The sequence below is a fragment of the Lycium barbarum genome, chromosome 4 (assembly GCF_019175385.1).
Source record: "Lycium barbarum isolate Lr01 chromosome 4, ASM1917538v2, whole genome shotgun sequence".
NCBI classification, from domain to species: domain Eukaryota; kingdom Viridiplantae; phylum Streptophyta; class Magnoliopsida; order Solanales; family Solanaceae; genus Lycium; species Lycium barbarum.
The window spans coordinates 6,232,636-6,250,312 of NC_083340.1; the positions used below are offsets into that span (position 1 = coordinate 6,232,636).

The 17,677-nt window shown below is 36.7% G+C and overlaps 1 long non-coding RNA gene across 5 annotated transcripts; it reads right to left on the reverse strand.

Moving 5' to 3' along the window:
- Window positions 1–1,993: 1,993 nt before the first annotated feature.
- Window positions 1,994–17,178, reverse strand: LOC132635002 (uncharacterized). 5 transcript variants are annotated; one of them, XR_009580400.1, is made up of 4 exons: window positions 17,106–17,178; window positions 11,070–11,125; window positions 4,157–10,646; window positions 1,994–2,699 (listed from the first exon to the last, which is right to left on the reverse strand). It is a non-coding gene; the product is annotated as an uncharacterized LOC132635002 (long non-coding RNA). The 5 variants fall into 5 exon arrangements; XR_009580402.1 differs by having other exon boundaries at window positions 4,157–6,373; window positions 17,106–17,173; XR_009580401.1 differs by having other exon boundaries at window positions 11,070–11,164; window positions 17,106–17,136.
- Between the last annotated feature and the right edge of the window lie 499 nt (window positions 17,179–17,677).

Here is a 17,677-nt window from a genome sequence, read left to right on the forward strand (position 1 = left end):
CGAGTTTAGCCGGATGACCATGAGTTCACGTGACCCTTATTTTACTCCTAAATTTGCCACTGATTTTAACTATTGTGCAAGCTTCGAGCACTCGAACCATTTCTTCTGACTCTTTTTCAAATTCGATAAATATTGGTTGATCGTATATTTCATTATAGTTCTATGATTCAGAGCGTTAGGCATATTTAGGGTGAACAGTTGGACTTGGGGCGCAAGCCTCACAGAAGCCACACGTGAATCTCAGGGCGTATTGTAAATGCCCCGCCCAGCCACGGGCGAGTACCAAAAAAGCCTTTTAAAACAGAGCTCACATGACATGCACATTCTCTTGTTTGGACTAAAATTCGACTTTCATATATTATGTTCGTCTAAACCAAAACGGAAATATGTGCGGATTGAAACTTCATCTTAATGACTCTGATTTTCAAATTTTCTTTTAAATTGTCAATAGCAAACCTTCCAAAAGAAATTGTCACTTTTGTCCGCTGTTGGTTAATTAAAAGAAAAGTTGGTACAGCTAGCGGGATTCTTCTTAATTTTGAATACGGTTTAATTACAGCTTAAAGAAGAAGAAAAAAAATCACATGCATTAACTTCGTACATATTAGCTTTATTACTCATATTTTTAGCTTTATTACTCATATTTGGCCTTACATTAGCACAGTTTTGCATGTAGATATGCAGATAAGAGAAGAGGTAATCCAAAAGTCAGACCAAAATATATATGAAGATTAGGTTTGTTATCTTTATCTTTTGGTGATATATGAGGACGCCATCAATTTCTCATTTTTGGGAAATTTTAACGCTATATTAAGTTCTGCTAATATATTCAAGAATGGAAATTTCAATTCATTGCTCCACCATTACAAAAAGAACCAATCCTTTCGCCAACTTTTGATAGCTAGCTAGTTAGTAGATAATGCAAAAGAAACAAAAGAAAAAAGGAAAGAGCTCAGTTATAGTAACATATAAGCCCGTGATACTTAGGCCAACACCCTATGAGGCTATGATCATGAAAAAAGTGAAAAAGAGATTTGAAAACTAAATTAAAGGGTAGTGTGGTTTGGGAAAAAAATTAAAGGAGAAGATGGAAAAGGAAGGAGAGAAAGATAGTGCACTTAATAGTATAATCTACTCATGGATGTTTTGTTTATATTCTTCTTGATTCTTCTAATTCAATTATAACTTATCGGTTTTAAACATAATAATAATAGTACTGAATATTACCACTAACAAAAGAAGAATTCACGCATCATTATTCATTGAAAGAAATAAGAATATAAATGCAGAATATGTTCTTGAGAGGTGGTCTTTCCCAAGGTGTTAGAGGGTTTAAATTTGGATCCGTATGGTAAGACCTGAATTTTAGATGTCAGAACATGGTATGGCTAGGAATAGTTAGCAAAGAACTAAAGAACAAATAAGCACAATAGCCAATAACTCGTGGAAAAACAAAAAGAAAACAATTATGCACATGATAAGCTAGCATAAACTACTTCCACCATACAACATTCTTTTAAATAGAGACAACTCAATCGTTTGCCAAGTTTATTTAGTTACTGAATCCATCTGATATTTACAACCTTGGCTAGCTCAAAGATAAAAAGAAGTTAGAATAATCATGACTAAATTAGCATAATAACATTGTTATCACCCTCTGCTTAAAAAATTACAACCACAAACTCTGGTTCAACACTTTATCTTAGAAAAATTCTGCTATTAGTAAATGGTTCTCTCTTTACATTCCGACCTTGTATATCAGTATGTATATTTCAGGGCATATTAGAACTTACTAAGAAAAAGAAAATAGCAAAAAAAAAATTACTGTAAGTTATTCTGTCCAAAGGCTATTTGTATATCAATCAGTACGTACCCTGTGAGTTATACCTTTTACACATTGTATATCAAATATGTATACAAATATATTCATGAAACTGATGACTGAATCATTCAAAAAATCTAGAGTAAATACAAAAAGTAATGGCAATTGAGATAAGCAGTAAGACATTTATTTCCTTCACAATCATATTAAGCGCATTAGGAAAAAAAAATATCAACAAAATAAATATTACTAGTATTTACATCCAAAACGATATCAAGTATATTGAACGATACAATCATTTTTTTTTTTCGTGATGCACCTTCCTTCTCTTGTAGATTCTGTTGGTGAACTCTAGTTCACTGTCAACAACTTATTGTTGTTTTTCCATAATCTCACAGTAATGTGGTGATTCTGTTTCGGTGCTGATCAGCAACAAAGTTGCGCGCTGGTGGATGAAATACTCGGCAACGTATTACTTAGTTCTGGACATGGATTTCTGGCATATTAAAGAAGTACACAAAAGCTGTTTGAAGCAGTATAATTGTCTACACGATCGACCTCTCCTACACACAACAAACCAAATCAGCTACTATGGATAATTCTTTTAATCCAAAACACAATCTGGTTCCGTCTATTTTGACATAAAACAGGTCATCCTGATCATGAACCAGCTCCCTTCTCATTAGGGAACATATCACTTGGTTTTGGACATGACTTCTGGCATATCAAGGAAGTACCCAAAAAATATCTGCCTAAATCTGTTAACCTGAACTTTGTTAAGTTTTAATCATAATGAATTCACAACCCCCATATTTATATGGGAGCTCCAGCGAGAACTTAGGAATTGCTTGTCTTTTCGGACATAATAACCCCACTCCTGCATAATGAAACCCAGATTCAGCTCAACGAACTTTTTATGTACACTAGCATATGTATCCAAATCAGCAGGTGCATAAAATGTGTATGCAAACCCAACTGAAATATATTGCACAAAGTCTATTGCACAAGTATGTAGTATCAAATCTTATGTTACTAACAGCAGTTGCGACATAGAAACAAAAATGATGCGATGATCTTATTAATAATGCACATGAATACAAAAACTGAAATAAAGAACTATTTCAGTATTACACAAAAATTGGACTAAAAATACTGCATATGGAAACAAGAACTACAGACAGTTTAATAGGACTAAAAATACTGCATATGGAAACAAGAACTACAGACAGTTTAATAGGACTAAAAATACTGCATATGGAAACAAGAACTACAGACAGTTTAATAAAGTTACCTCAAGTCTCAAGATATTCCCACTAACTTCTAGAAAAGGAAGATACCAAGAAGAAAGGATTCTGAAATCAAATGTTGCTATAAAAGGGTCTCAAAGAGCTTCAATCATGGTTCAAAGACTTGGAAAGACCATTTTATATTAGAAAAGAGATTAAATGTCTAAGCCAATGGACCCTCAAAAACCAAGTAAAGTGTCAAATGTAAGATAAAAAGTCTAAGTCAGAATGTTCAACATTTCAAGAGGGACCTTTCAGTAACTAACAAGGGAAATTCCACCATTTCTGTCTACTTTTTCCCATTTTAGTAACTCAGCAAGACTTTACACTTGGACTAGTTTCTCACAACCACCTAATTCAAGGTTCAATTTTGAATGAATGGTTTGAAACTCTTACCAAACTTTTCTGCAGCATTCTACTTTTATCACATTATACAATGGGAAAAAAGAAAAAGAAACTGGAAAGGGGCTTTAAAAAAAGGAGTCTTGGTTTTCCATCAGAAGGAAAGTCCATTTACCAAAAAAAGAAAGAACCTTCTTCACAAAGAACTTTGATCTTTTAATCTAAACTCAATTCAAGAATGGATTTTGAAAAAATCCCAAGTGGAATAAACTGGAAAGGGATTCAAAAAAGTAAAAAAAGATGAGTCTTGGTTTTCCATCATAAGGGAAGTCCGTCTACCAAAGGAAAAAAGAATACATTTTGCTAAGTATTTTGATCTTTTACTCGATACTCAATTCAAGAACGGCTTTTAAACAAATCCAAAGTCTAACAAGCTGTATAAAAAACTTTTTCCTTATTTTTTGAAACTAATTTCAACACAAGGGAATCAACAAGTAAAAGAGGTAGCTGTAAATCACATAAACGTGGTAATCTCAAGATGCTGTCAGAAAATCACATTAAAAATATTCAAAATCAAGTCAACATCAGGGTTTGTAGATACTTTATGCAAAGAGTACTATATGAAGCCAAAACAATCAATTTAAGCAATTCAATCATTCGACACAAACACATTATTACATACAAATTCAATATATTCAATAAATACCTTTAATCGGCAATTTGCGAGTTCATCCCCTAGTTTTTGTTTTGCCTTTCTCTTCGCGGGCTTGACACCCTCGTTGCCATCCTCCTCATTTAATACATTCTTCCTCTTTGGCGATTTAACGCTCAGTGTCTGATGGCTAACAGCGCTACTGCAATATTTTTCCCCTTTGCTTGAATTTGTTCAGTTTCCTCCCTTCTTTTACTTCGAATTTCATATCGAGAAGACCTTGCATGTGATGAAATTAGATATGGATACTGAACCCGCAAACTTGGAATCATTAATCCAAATGTAGACGAACTGTTGACAGCTTTCTTGGAGGCACTGTTCTTCCCCATTGAACTAGCAATAAAAATCAACAAAATCGCTCAAAAAGAGGTATCAACTGTGTATCCCAAATTCTGAGTACAAGGTCCTGGAATTCTTTTGAGAAATTATACGGTATCAGTATACAAAAGCTATGGTTAGGGATTAGAATATATCTACTTCCAGAGATACACGGTGCTAATGGAGAGATTTTAGGGGAAGAAACAAGAGAGAAGGAAACATTGTAGGAGCGAGAATGGGGAATGCACGGTATGATCAGCTATATTTACTCGGTGGTTTATGGGTCATCTGGTACTATTTTTAATGGCCCAAAACGGGTGAAATGTCCATTTTGTGCCATCTTCTTAGAACATGGCTAATGTATGCCAATTGTGTGTCATGGTTAGTACATTGTGCCATTTTCTCTATTTTTTGAATGTGGGAACTGTGGTGGAGAATACTAAGAAGAGTCAAAACATGATGTTCACTTATAATTAGTCGATCCAGCGCTTCTTCGTTGATCCAAGGCCCATCTTCAAGATGTTCACTTGAAATTAGTCGAATTACTCTTTTACGATTGAAGGCTCATTTATCTGGAGGAGACTATCTGCTAATTCATGATTGGTTCCACAAACATGGAAAATGACGAACATTGACAAATCATAAGTTTGGAAAAAGTCAACCAATTCATGAGATTCAAGCATGCAGTAAATGGATTCTCATGCCCTTCATATCCATAACCATCAAATATTTTTAATGTGTTAGTTTTATGGCACCTTGAGGTGTTCCTCCACGGAAGTCTACATAAGTTCGCAACTGCTAGCTCTCATTTTCTTGGTTTTCTTCTGCACTATTCCTATTGCTTTTCCTAATTCAAATACTAATTCTATTGTACCTAACGTTTCAATAACTCACTACCAAGAAACATTCATCTAATATTACATGGTCACTAAAAGGCATTCTTAATTATAGATGTCACGGCGAAAAAGAAGAAGACCCTTGAGAATAACACCAAATGAATGGAGGAGAAACTCATCTTTTGGTCTGAATGAGTGCTTCTGGAGGAACCAAACTTGGAAGCCATTTGCGGTGATAACTGATGAATTCTTAAAAGTCCAAGTCTTATCCTCTCCTCCTCTAGCTTTCGTCTTAAATCTTCTTCCGAAAGGAACCTTTCCACCACTCTCCAAAGTTCCGCACCGCCAAACAGTAAGTTCATCCTAAAAAGGATCAAGTATACAAACAACTTCAGCGCAAGTATACAATGAGAATTGCTATTGATCCATCAACATGCTAGGGGAACAAAATTCTCCACTATCAAATGTTCTTGCAGGAAATTTAGCATTCGTATCTACTCGAGGAATAGCCGCAAAGCCTTTGATCCGAAGTCAAAAGCACTAATCCACTGTGCTATGCGGTCTTGTTTGGATTAGCCTCAAAGCTTTGCCTTGCTTTTTTAGCCAGAGCCCCTAAAGGCCCATTTAAAGCAGAGTATTAGTTAAGGCAGGAACCATATGATTTTCCCCTAATTCCCCAAACGGCCCGCTCCATGTTGTTCAAGCGCGAATAATGCAGAAACCAAAAGAACAAGAAGATCAGTGCAGAAGAAGTTTTATAATCATAAAAGAGAAACATAAAAGTCGCAAACCTAACATCGGGTGACAACAACAACGATGATCCCTTGCTTTTGTTCCATACTTCCATGAACAAGAAACACAAAATTGGATAAGTTTGAGGGAAGACAAGGCAAGACAGATAACACGCAGAGGAAATGAAAGGACAAACATGGTTGATAATTCGATGTTATATTTACCATTTCATAAAGAAGAAGCTGAGACGACATATACAGAAAGAAGCTACCACCAAGAGGGGAGGAAACAGAAGAGGAAAGAGAAGCGGATCACAAAAGTAGAACTGATACAAGGAAAGAAAAAGAAACAGGAAACAATTTAGTGATGCAGACCGAAAGCAAAGTTGGTTAGAACTTCTTAAAGCAGTTATTTTTCCATAGGTATTAAAACCTTCCTAATCATATGATACACCTAAATGGAAGTAATATGCATTTGTTATGCTCTTTAAAAGACGGGTGCATCCAAAATTGCTCGTTAAACTTTATAAGGATTTCAATAAGTATTTAGGCGTTCTATCAGTTATTAAGCTTTTACAGGAATTCTTGCAGGCATTAGTTACAAATTAAACAGGAAGTCTTTAAAGTTTAAACTCGGAAGCTGTAGCCATATTTTCTTTTTCTGAAGGAGAAGAAATCTCCAACTTGGAGATCCTCCTTCAGGTCGCTTTGCTACTTGTTTTTGTGGAAGTGTAAAACATTATTTCCCTAATTTCACTTTACTGTTTAACTCTGATCAATGTTATTCATTGCACCACTTATTGATTTTATTATACTTGGCAAATCAAGAAAGCAAAAACAGAAGCAGTGGAGTTAAAAAAGGAGCGTCTACAGAGAAAAAAGCACCAGGATTGAAAACCACAGATGAAAGCATGGAGTCCAAACTCAGCATGCATGAGATAATATTTCATGCATCTCCTGTCAACAATATAGAACATCACAGGCAATGACCAGCCACTACCAGACTTGTCAATCTAACCAGAAAAAGGAGGTAACATTCAAAGTACACACAATTTCTTTTTATCAGAATTTGGAACGTTAACTGGCATGCATCCTGACCTACAACTGAATTATGTAAAAATTGTAATTCTAAGTATAACTTTGTCACAACACCATCACCCCTCTTTAACATGTACATCCTGACGGATTATCACTTTTGATTCATAGGCTAGGCTGCTAGCTCACGATAGTCAAGAAACATACAAAATACGGAAGATAGACTGCAGTAAACTCAACTTAGGTCCTTTAAAACTGAAGTGGCGAAATAATTACCACATTCTGACAGAAATGTACCTCTTGAGCACACTATTTTTCCCTATTTAACTTTTCAAGTCCAGTTTACCGATGGTCAGGAATGGCAATTGGGGCAGGGCAGGGTGGGGCAGTGTGGGCCAAATTCTTAACCGGGCAGGGCAAGGAAAGACTTAAACGGGGCGGGGCGGGGCCAAAATTTATTTGGGAAAATTTCAGAAATATACAAGTTAGTCACTTACATTGGAAAAAAAATAGCCTAAAATTTACATAACAAAAAATAGCTCAAAATATACAAATATATACATACATATACATACACTTATACCAACATATAAGCAGACAGTCAGAGAGAGAGAGAGAGAGAGAGAGGAGAGAGAGAGAGTGAGAGAGAAAAGTTTGAGTCATTTTTTTGTAAGAATTAAAAAAATGGGTCAATTTTGATAGTATTGTTGCCCTAATTAACATAGAGTGTAATTTTCTCAAATTTATTTTGCTGGACACTTAAACGAGGCAGGGAAGGTGGTGGGTTTTGTAGAAAAATAGTCCCAGGCCCAAATGATGGCAGTGTTATGCTGTGTCCCAACCAAAAAATTGCAATATGGGTTCATGTAATGCTGTGTTCTAACCATATTTCTTAACGTGACACATAAAATAAATTCGTAATTTTCTAACGTGCTATTGTTTTTAGTTTTGATTTCTTTTTTCCTTGTAAATAAAAGCTGTGAGAAAAAGTAGTCACTAGACGTGTAATTTCAACACTTTTCAACAAATTGGGAAACTGGGATACGCTATATGAAGAAAGAAAATATTCATACACATGTTTAAACTTTTGGACTCATTGAAAAAGGACGAAAAGGAAAAGGATTGATTTTTATATTTTCTTTTTTTAAATGTTGATTAAGATGACCAGATAGAGCAAGAGACTCAGAATAAACGAACAAACCAAACACCAAGAAACTGAGCAAGAATTCCTCTTAAAGCTTAAAGAACTGCTCTCTTTGTCAGATGGAAAATACATAAGCTCTATGGTATCTAAATTCTATTCGCTCCGTTCATTTTTACTTGTCCAGTATTATAAAAATAGATTTTCACTTTTACTTGTCACTTTTAGCATATCAAGGTAAGACAATTTATTTTTTCCTATTTTACCCATAGTATTAATTACTCACTTCAAATCATATTCAAATTCAATAAAAATATGTATCAATTAATTTGGGTACATTGGTAATACTCCATTTATTATTTCTTAAACAGTGTGAAAAGTCCAAAGTGGGCAAGTAAAAGTGAACGGAGGGAGTAAATTGATAATTCTGAAAATAGCAAATTTCAAAATTCCAGCACAGAAAATGATGACAAAACAATTTCCAAATGGGATCATTCTTAAAACTGGTTTTACATTTCCATTTTAAGCTATGATACCAGCAAAGATCGAGAGAAAAACGAAGAGAGTACAAACAGGGCAGGGCGGGGCACGGTTTGATAGGTCAGGGCAAAATTTTGGAAAAATAGTAAACGCGGAAGGGCAGGGGGGGTCAAAGTCTTAGCGGGTGAATTCTTGCACTGCCCCAATTGCCATCGCTAGTGATGGATTAAAGGACAAGGATATCAACTCCAAGTTAGTGATACATGTACATAAACGCGCCTACTGCAGCTGAAAACATTTACCTTCTGAGTTATGACCTCCTTTAATCTGTTTTGATCCGTGCACCAGTACAACTAAAGAGCACACACCAACAAAAACAGCAACAGTGACAACAAACGAACGAGATAATACGAACGGAAAAAATAGGAGACAAGATGCTTAAGTGACCTGTTAAGATTACTGTGTGGACAATGAGGTTCTCATCTCTAGGAAATACAATCTTCAATTAACTTTAGTCTTTACTCTATTTGTTCTAGTATAGTTTTAATGTGTTAATCGTAGGCTAGTTGTACATTAAAAAAAGGGCCATAGGTAGCATTAAATTTTGAATAGAGACCAGATATTAAGAAGAAATAGCCATTAAAATTATAATCAATTAACCCAAGAACATTCCCCCTCCACATTGGAATCTATAAAATAACCACTATTAGATTCTTAGACTGAAACCCTTAAGAAAAGATGAAAACAACTGCTACTACTACACTCCATTCTCAAACAAGTTAGAAGAAAAGACGACAACCTAAAGAATTTGTTGGAAACAAAAAATTATATGATTAAAATAGACCCAAAAACAGGAATTTTTTCTAACATCTATGTAAATTCTCTGGAAAACACAACAAACTCTAGCAGCCATCGCTGAATCTTCTTATGATTACTTATTTCCTTCTTCGTCTCTTAGAACTTTGAAATCTTCTAGTTATTAGTTATTAAAAAAATGACATATCAAAGATTAACGATTCAGAATCCTTACAAGGAAATCAATAAAAACCCAACATTTTCTCTCTTTTTTTAGATCGGTTGAAATAACCCAACATTCTTTTGAAGAATGTGAAATCCCAGATGAACAAATGGGAACTCTGAATTCAGAATACAGTGGCGATTTCTGACCATTATGTCGCCTTTCTAAGACAACTCCCTGACCCTGAGTCCCAACAGTCATTTAGCGTGATCAGAGCGCATTGGCTCCAATTCTATACAACCCAGGAGGCACAATTTTGAAGCAATTACTTTCTCCAGGAGAACAACACGAACCAAAAAAAAAAAAGAAATACCCAATGCAATAAGAACCCAAGGTTTCTTGAGGTAACATTAAATTAGCAGCCGTTATCTAACGGGTACTTAAAGTTCCACAAAGGTAAAACAACAACAACAACAACACCTCAGTTCCACAAACAAAATATTGTAGACAGACAAAGGATGCCTTTGCCAAATATGCAAGCAAATGATATGACTTTAGAGCTTAGCTTATAACATTTCCAAAGACAGAAAGGATGCATTGCCATGGAAGTCCTATGGACATATATACTATGGCTACAGACAAAAGTTGAGTCAATGGGTTGGCTGCTTAGAATATGAAAGTATGATGAGTACGAGGCGGTACCTATAGAAAATACACCTCAGAGATCATGGTTGAAGAAATATTTGCTTCCAACAAAGCGTTTAATTCCACCAATACTACAGTATGAACTTCCTAGAATCTCTATCAAAATTTTCTCTATATGGACATAAGAATTCCGGAGCAAGAAATATCTGGAAAGAGAATGTACAATCAACTATATATTCCATAAGTAGATCCCATATAGGTTAAAAGTTAAAAGAATGTTACTGGTGGGGCATGAATGTATTCAGAGATGATTTGAAGTAATTGGTTGATGATGCATTCACTGCAATAATAAGAAAAAAAAATGAATGCATAAGTAGATGATGTATAGGTTAAAAGAATATTGTTGGTGGTGCGTTAATGTACACAGAAATGATACAAAGTAACTGGCTGATGATGCATTCACTGCAATGATACGAAAAACAAATGAATGAGGCAAGGCAACCAGGCATCTTCATTAACAAAGTTAGTAATAATGAAAATAGACATTAGTTTTGTGAACGCCCATAAATAAATTTTACACAATGAATAATTTCCATGACGGTGATTTAAACTGAAATCTGCTGCTTCGTAGTATCTATTCAATTGATCAAAGCACAAAGGACAATTACCATGTAAGCGACAGTGCGACACACACTGGAGGATGTAGTGAAAGCATAAAACAGAATGTAGAAATCTAATAAAGTATGTTTACCAGAAAACTCACCTCATTGTAGTGGTCGACTCCAACCATTGCTAATATAACATAGTACCTCTAAGTACCTGAGAGAGGGGCAATTTCCACCAATAATGACTTCGCCTCTTAAGATGCAAACCAAAAAGTAGAATCAACATCACCACGGACAAAGTAACTCCCTATCTAACAGTTAAAAGCCATGAGCAACAACAAGTTCATTTCCCCTATAGTTTTCATTAAAAAAAATTGTCTATATATACAATGCACTAAAACAAAGGTCTTTCACTGATTTAAGCAAGTGAAAGAGAAGTACCAGCACCAGCATTCTTCTGATTCATATCATTAATCAACACTAATATCATAATAAGAAATCCTTTTTTGTCATATAAATTACAGCCAAAATACCATTCGGCCATTTAGTAATATGTACACAGTGTATAGGTAGTGTATACTTTATATTAAATATACATACACAACAACAACAAACACAGTGTAATCCCACAGGTGGGGTCTGGGGAGGGTAGAGTGTACGCAGACCTTAAACCTACCTTGTGAAGGTAGGAAGGCCGTTTCCGGTAGATCCTCAGCTCAAGATATACATACACAATACATATAATATACATACCTATACACAACATATACAGCACAGTGTATAGGTAGTGTATACTTTAGCCATGGTAAACTAGTTTCCCGTCTTTTTTCATCCTTTAAGTTGCAGTAAGAAAATCAAACACATACATGAAGAGTATACTGGAAGAAATCATTTTAATCACCTCTTCAGACAAATATGCGATCCATTACATAAATATGAGCACTCGGTTAAATAGGCTGTATATTAATCTAACAGTCAAAACAGACCCTATGTTACTCCCTCTGTCCATTTTGATTGTCCTTTGTACTAAAAAAAATAGATGTCCACTTTTACTTGTCCAATTTAGAAATCCGAGACAGAATTTATCATTTAGTTGCTCATTTACCCATATTATTTACTATAATCACTGTTAGGATTTGAATCCCAAATCCGACCTTTGTAAGCAGGTTCCCAGGAAAGATTGGAGGGTCACAGCTGGACCACTTAAATACCAACCTCCTTAGACAGAACCTACTTACGCCGTGATGTAAGCGAAGAATAAATAGCACACACAAATTTATAGTGGTTCACCCTCAATGTGAGAGCTACGTCCACGTTGCTGCTGCAGATCTTATTAAAGAAGAAATATTACAAGTGTTTACAACACTCAACCTCACAACCCTAATCCCAATTACACTCAAGAATTTTACCACAGAAAATTCTCTCAAAGACCTTCTCTTACTTAGGCCTTTTACTAAGAGTATTTCTCTTAGATTTTTTCTCTCTTTGGGATGTGTTGTCTTCTTCAATTTTGGTGTGTTTTACAAATGAACCATAAGCTACCTATTTATAGGAATGAATTTCCTATGATGAGGTAAGCGCTTACATCACGACTATGTGAACAAAAGAATTGACTTGTTTGGCCAATTCCACACCCAACAAATCTCCCACTTGAAGACTAATTTTAATTTGTCTTCACACTTTGATCGATGCAGCAACTCTTTCCTACTTTCATACTTCGTGCAGGCCAACTGAAGTTGAGCATAGCTTCAGTTTGTCTATCGTCACTGCCTTTGTCAGCATGTCTGCTGGATTCTGACTCCCTGCGATCTTCTCAAGCACTAGCGCTCCATCTTCCAAAGCTGATCTAATGAAATGGTACCGGAGTTGTATGTGCTTCGTTCGAGCATGGTAGACCGGGTTCTTTGCCAAATGAATGGCACTTTGGCTATCACAATATAGCACACTTCCCTCGTGCTCCTGATCCAATTCTCGCAGAAAAGATTGTAGCCACATCATTTCCTTTGTGGCCTCCGTCACAGCAACGTACTCAGCCTCACAACTAGAGAGAGCTACTATTTTTGCAACTTGGAAACCCAAGAGATTGCAGTACCTCCGAAGGTGTAAACATACCCGGATGTGCTCTTTCTGCTATCAATATCACCACCGTTGTCAGCATCAACATACCCTTGCAATCCTGTTTTTGATTTTCGGAAATACAGAGCTGAACTCGAGCTGCCTTTCAGATATCTGAATATCCACTTCACAGCCTCCCAGTGTTGCTTTCCCGGATTGCTCATAAATCGGCTGACAACTCCCACTGCATGTGCAATGTCTGGCCTTGTACATATCATTGCATACATAAGACTACCGATTGCAGATGCATAAGGTATCTTGTCCATCTGCTTCTTCTCATCCTCGGTTGTCGGCGACTGATCCTTTGACAACCGAAAGTGTCCAGCCAAGGGAGTGCTGACTGGCTTGGCATCATGCATGTTAAACCTTTTGATAACTTTCCTCACATATTCTTCTTGTGAGAGTTTGATGCCCTCCTTGCTTCGGTCGATTCTCATCCCAAGGATTTGCTTTGCAGCTCCCAAATCCTTCATTGCAAACTCTTCCGATAACCCTTTTTTCAACCGATCAATCTCCTGTAGGTTTGCTCCTACGATTAGCATGTCGTCGACATAGAGTAGCAGTATCAGGTGCCGGAAAGTCCCTCAAATCGACTATTTCCGATTCCTTGTCCTGACATTCTAAATTCTTTTGCAGCTTGTCTTTGTACAGTACCTCTTCGTTAAAGACAACATTCCTGCTTCGGATGATCTTCCGATTTTGTTCATCCCAAAATCGGTACCCAAGCTCGGTGTCACCATAGCCAATAAAGTAACACTTCTTTGATTTTGGATCAAGCTTGCTTCTAGCTGTATCATCATTATGAACATATGATAAGCAACCGAACACTTTCAGAAATGAAAGATTTACCTTCTTGCCACTCCAGACTTCTTCTGGAATTCTGAAATCCAAGGGAACTGACGGTCCTCGGTTAATTAAGAAGGCCGCGGTATTGACTGCATCTGCCCAGAATGTCTTGGGCAGTCCAGAGTGTATTCTCATACTCCGAGCACGCTCGTTCAACGTTCGGTTCATTCTTTCGGCTACTCCATTCTGTTGCGGCGTTCCAGGAATAGTCTTCATCATCTTGATCCCATTATCGGCACAGTACCGTTTGAAATCACCATCAGTGTATTCTCCGCCGTTGTCGGACCTCAAACACTTCAACTTGAGGTTTGTTTCATTCTCGACCATGGCTTTCCATCCTTTGAATACACTAAACACATCGGATTTATTTTTCATAAAATAAACCCATACCTTCCTGGTTGAATCATCAATGAAGGTCACGTAGTAGTGTGATCCTCCAAGAGAGGGGACAGTGGTAGGTCCCCACACGTCTGTGTGCACCAATTCCAGCTTCTCGACCTTCAACTCCCTGCCTGCATTTGAGAAGCTTACTCGCTTTTGTTTTCCGAGAATGCAGCTCTCACACGTATGAAGGTCCACCGTCTTCAGCTCCGGAATTAAGCCATTTGTCACCAACAGCCTCATCCCCTTCTGGCTGATATGCCCCAGCCGACAATGCCACAAATCTGTCTTCTTTGTGTTGTCAACCACAGCAACAGTATCACGACAGCTAGTCGTCATGTAGAGAGTGCCAATCTTCTTTCCTCGGCCAACTACCATAGCACCTTTCGCCACCTTCCAAGACCCATTACCAAAATTGAGATCATATCCCTCATCATCAAGCTGACCTACTGAGATCAGGTTTCGCATCAGCTTTGGAACATGTCTAACTTTTGTAATCTTCCACGAGGATCCATTTGACATCTTCAAATTAATGTCTCCCGTGCCAACAACATCTAGCGGCTCTCCATCGGCTAAATAAACTTTGCCGAGATTCCCAGCCACGTAGTTTGTCATTATATCATGATGTGGGGTGGTATGAAAGGACGCTCCTGAGTCAAGCACCCAAGAGTCTATCGGGCTGTCAACCGATAGCAACAACGCATCGCCAATGTCTTCCGTAGCAGCGTTGATTCCAGCCCCCTTGTTGTCCTCCTTCTTTGGCGCCCTGCAGTTCTTCTTGAAGTGACCTGGTTTTCCACAGTTCCAACAATCAAATGTTCGTCCTGGTCTGGATTGACCCCTGCCATTCCTTGACTTCGATCTGCCCCTATTTCGGTTGTAGTTTCTGTCATAATTTCTGCTTCTGTTTTCAACATTAAAAGCAGAACTCGTCGATGCCTCTCCAGAATCTGTCCTGCGCACTTCCTCAGCAAGGATACGATCCCTAACATCGTTGAACTTTAGTTTTTCACTACCGACAGAATTACTAACCGCTGCTCTCATTGGCTCCCAGCTATTTGGTAGGGATGCCAACAAAATTAGAGCTTGCACTTCATCATCGAAGTCAATTTTTACCGATGACAATTGATTTACAATGGTATTGAATTCATTTACGTGTGCAGCAACATGAGCATTTTCCATCATCTTTAGATGAAATAGTTTCTTCATGAGAAATACCTTATTATTTGCTGAAGGTTTCTCATACATGTCAGACAATACCTTTATCATATCTGCGGTGGTCTTCTCCTTTGCCACGTTGTGAGCAACGTTCTTCGACAGCGTCAGTCGAATGACTCCCAGAACTTGTCTGTCGAGGAGATCCCAATCTGCTTGCTTCATCTCCTCTGGTTTCGGACTCAGAGGTTCATGAAGCTTTCTGCCATATAAATAATCTTCAATTTGCATTCTCCAGAACGCAAAATCTGTACCATCGAATTTACCGATGCCGTGCGTCGTACCATCTTCGCCTCCCATCGTTTCTAAATCACAACACAACCTGTTGCTCTGATACCAGTTGTTAGGATTTGAATCCCAAATCCGACCTTTGTAAGCAGGTTCCCAGGAAAGATTGGAGGGTCACAGCTGGACCACTTAAATACCAACCTCCTTAGACAGAACCTACTTACGCCGTGATGTAAGCGAAGAATAAATAGCACACACAAATTTATAGTGGTTCACCCTCAATGTGAGAGCTACGTCCACGTTGCTGCTACAGATCTTATTAAAGAAGAAATATTACAAGTGTTTACAACACTCAACCTCACAACCCTAATCCCAATTACACTCAAGAATTTTACCACAGAAAATTCTCTCAAAGACCTTCTCTTACTTAGGCCTTTTACTAAGAGTATTTCTCTTAGATTTTTTCTCTCTCTTTGGGATGTGTTGTCTTCTTCAATTTTGGTGTGTTTTACAAATGAACCATAAGCTACCTATTTATAGGAATGAATTTCCTATGATGAGGTAAGCGCTTACATCACGACTATCATGAGGTAAGCGCTTACATCACGACTATGTAAACAAAAGAATTGACTTGTTTGGCCAATTCCACACCCAACAATCACTTGTCGATGCATATCCCAAAATATTACATTTATTATATTCAAAGGATGATATAGTAAAATTATCACTCTATTCTTGATTTATTAATATACGCGCTAAATCAATACATGACAAGTAAAAATGGACGGAGGAAGTATTAAAAATGCATATTATTTAGCTAAGGATCAACTACTCTATACTCCCACCGTCTCAAATTATTTGTCACTTTTTTTGTTTAAAACATTAACTAGTATACGTACCCGCGCGATGCGCGGATCGTTTTAAAGAAAAAAGAGCGAATAAGATAATAGAAACATATGTATTTGAAGCATGTATGATATTTTGCAAATTTGTTATGCTCATTTTTTTTTTGTTCAATCTTATTACAGACTAACATTTTCTATAGTATATGTAACTGCTACTGCTTCATTATTGACCGTTTCTTCAAACAATATACCATCTTTTATACTGCAAAGGACAATCACAATAAGAGGATGCAACACAAACTTGACGATGACTGTGGACATACTCCAAAAATGAAATAAGTTTTTGAAAGAGACTATTGTGGATGTACTCCAAACATGTCTTTAAATATTTTTCCTTTTTCTTCTTTTGCACTTTGTTTTGTTTAATGTGAACCTTTTATATAATGCTTCCAAGCTAATGAAACTGGAACCAAAACAAAGTGTAAAACATGATTGAAAGAAACAAAAAAAAGGAAGATCACCAGTTAAGCATCATAGAGATCATGATATGAACTATAAGCTTACATATACGGAGGGCAATGACTTCCAGTTCTCTTCCCGCCACCATAGATTCCTAGTCATTTTCTAGCCATTGAAGCTTTACACAATAGATTATTATCAAACTAATTATTCATTTTTCTCCATGCACAAAAAGTTAAAGGAAGTAAAAAGTTTAGAAATTTACAACGACAAATGATGATATTGGTGAGTGATTAAACATGGTAGAAGAGATGTCATCCAATGACTATAATTTCGAAGTGGTAATATATCTGTGCACAAATAGGTAATAATGTAAACAGATGTTTTTGTCCTCACGTGCAAACAACTACTTTCGTGACATTTTTGTTTCATTGAGTCTTAGTTTATTCTACCGTTTTTATTTGATTCATTTTCTTTCAATAGAACAATGTGTATTGTTAATGTAATTTTTAATAGTTAAGTTATATGTTTGAAGGACAATAAAAGGAAAAAAAATAAGATTAATTCCCAAAATCATAAACGTTACCATGTATAACTGATTTTGGAGCCTACTTTTTGTGTAAATCTTGCAAAAGCAAATGCCAAGTTCTCAATGTCCAAATCTTTGAAAATAAAAA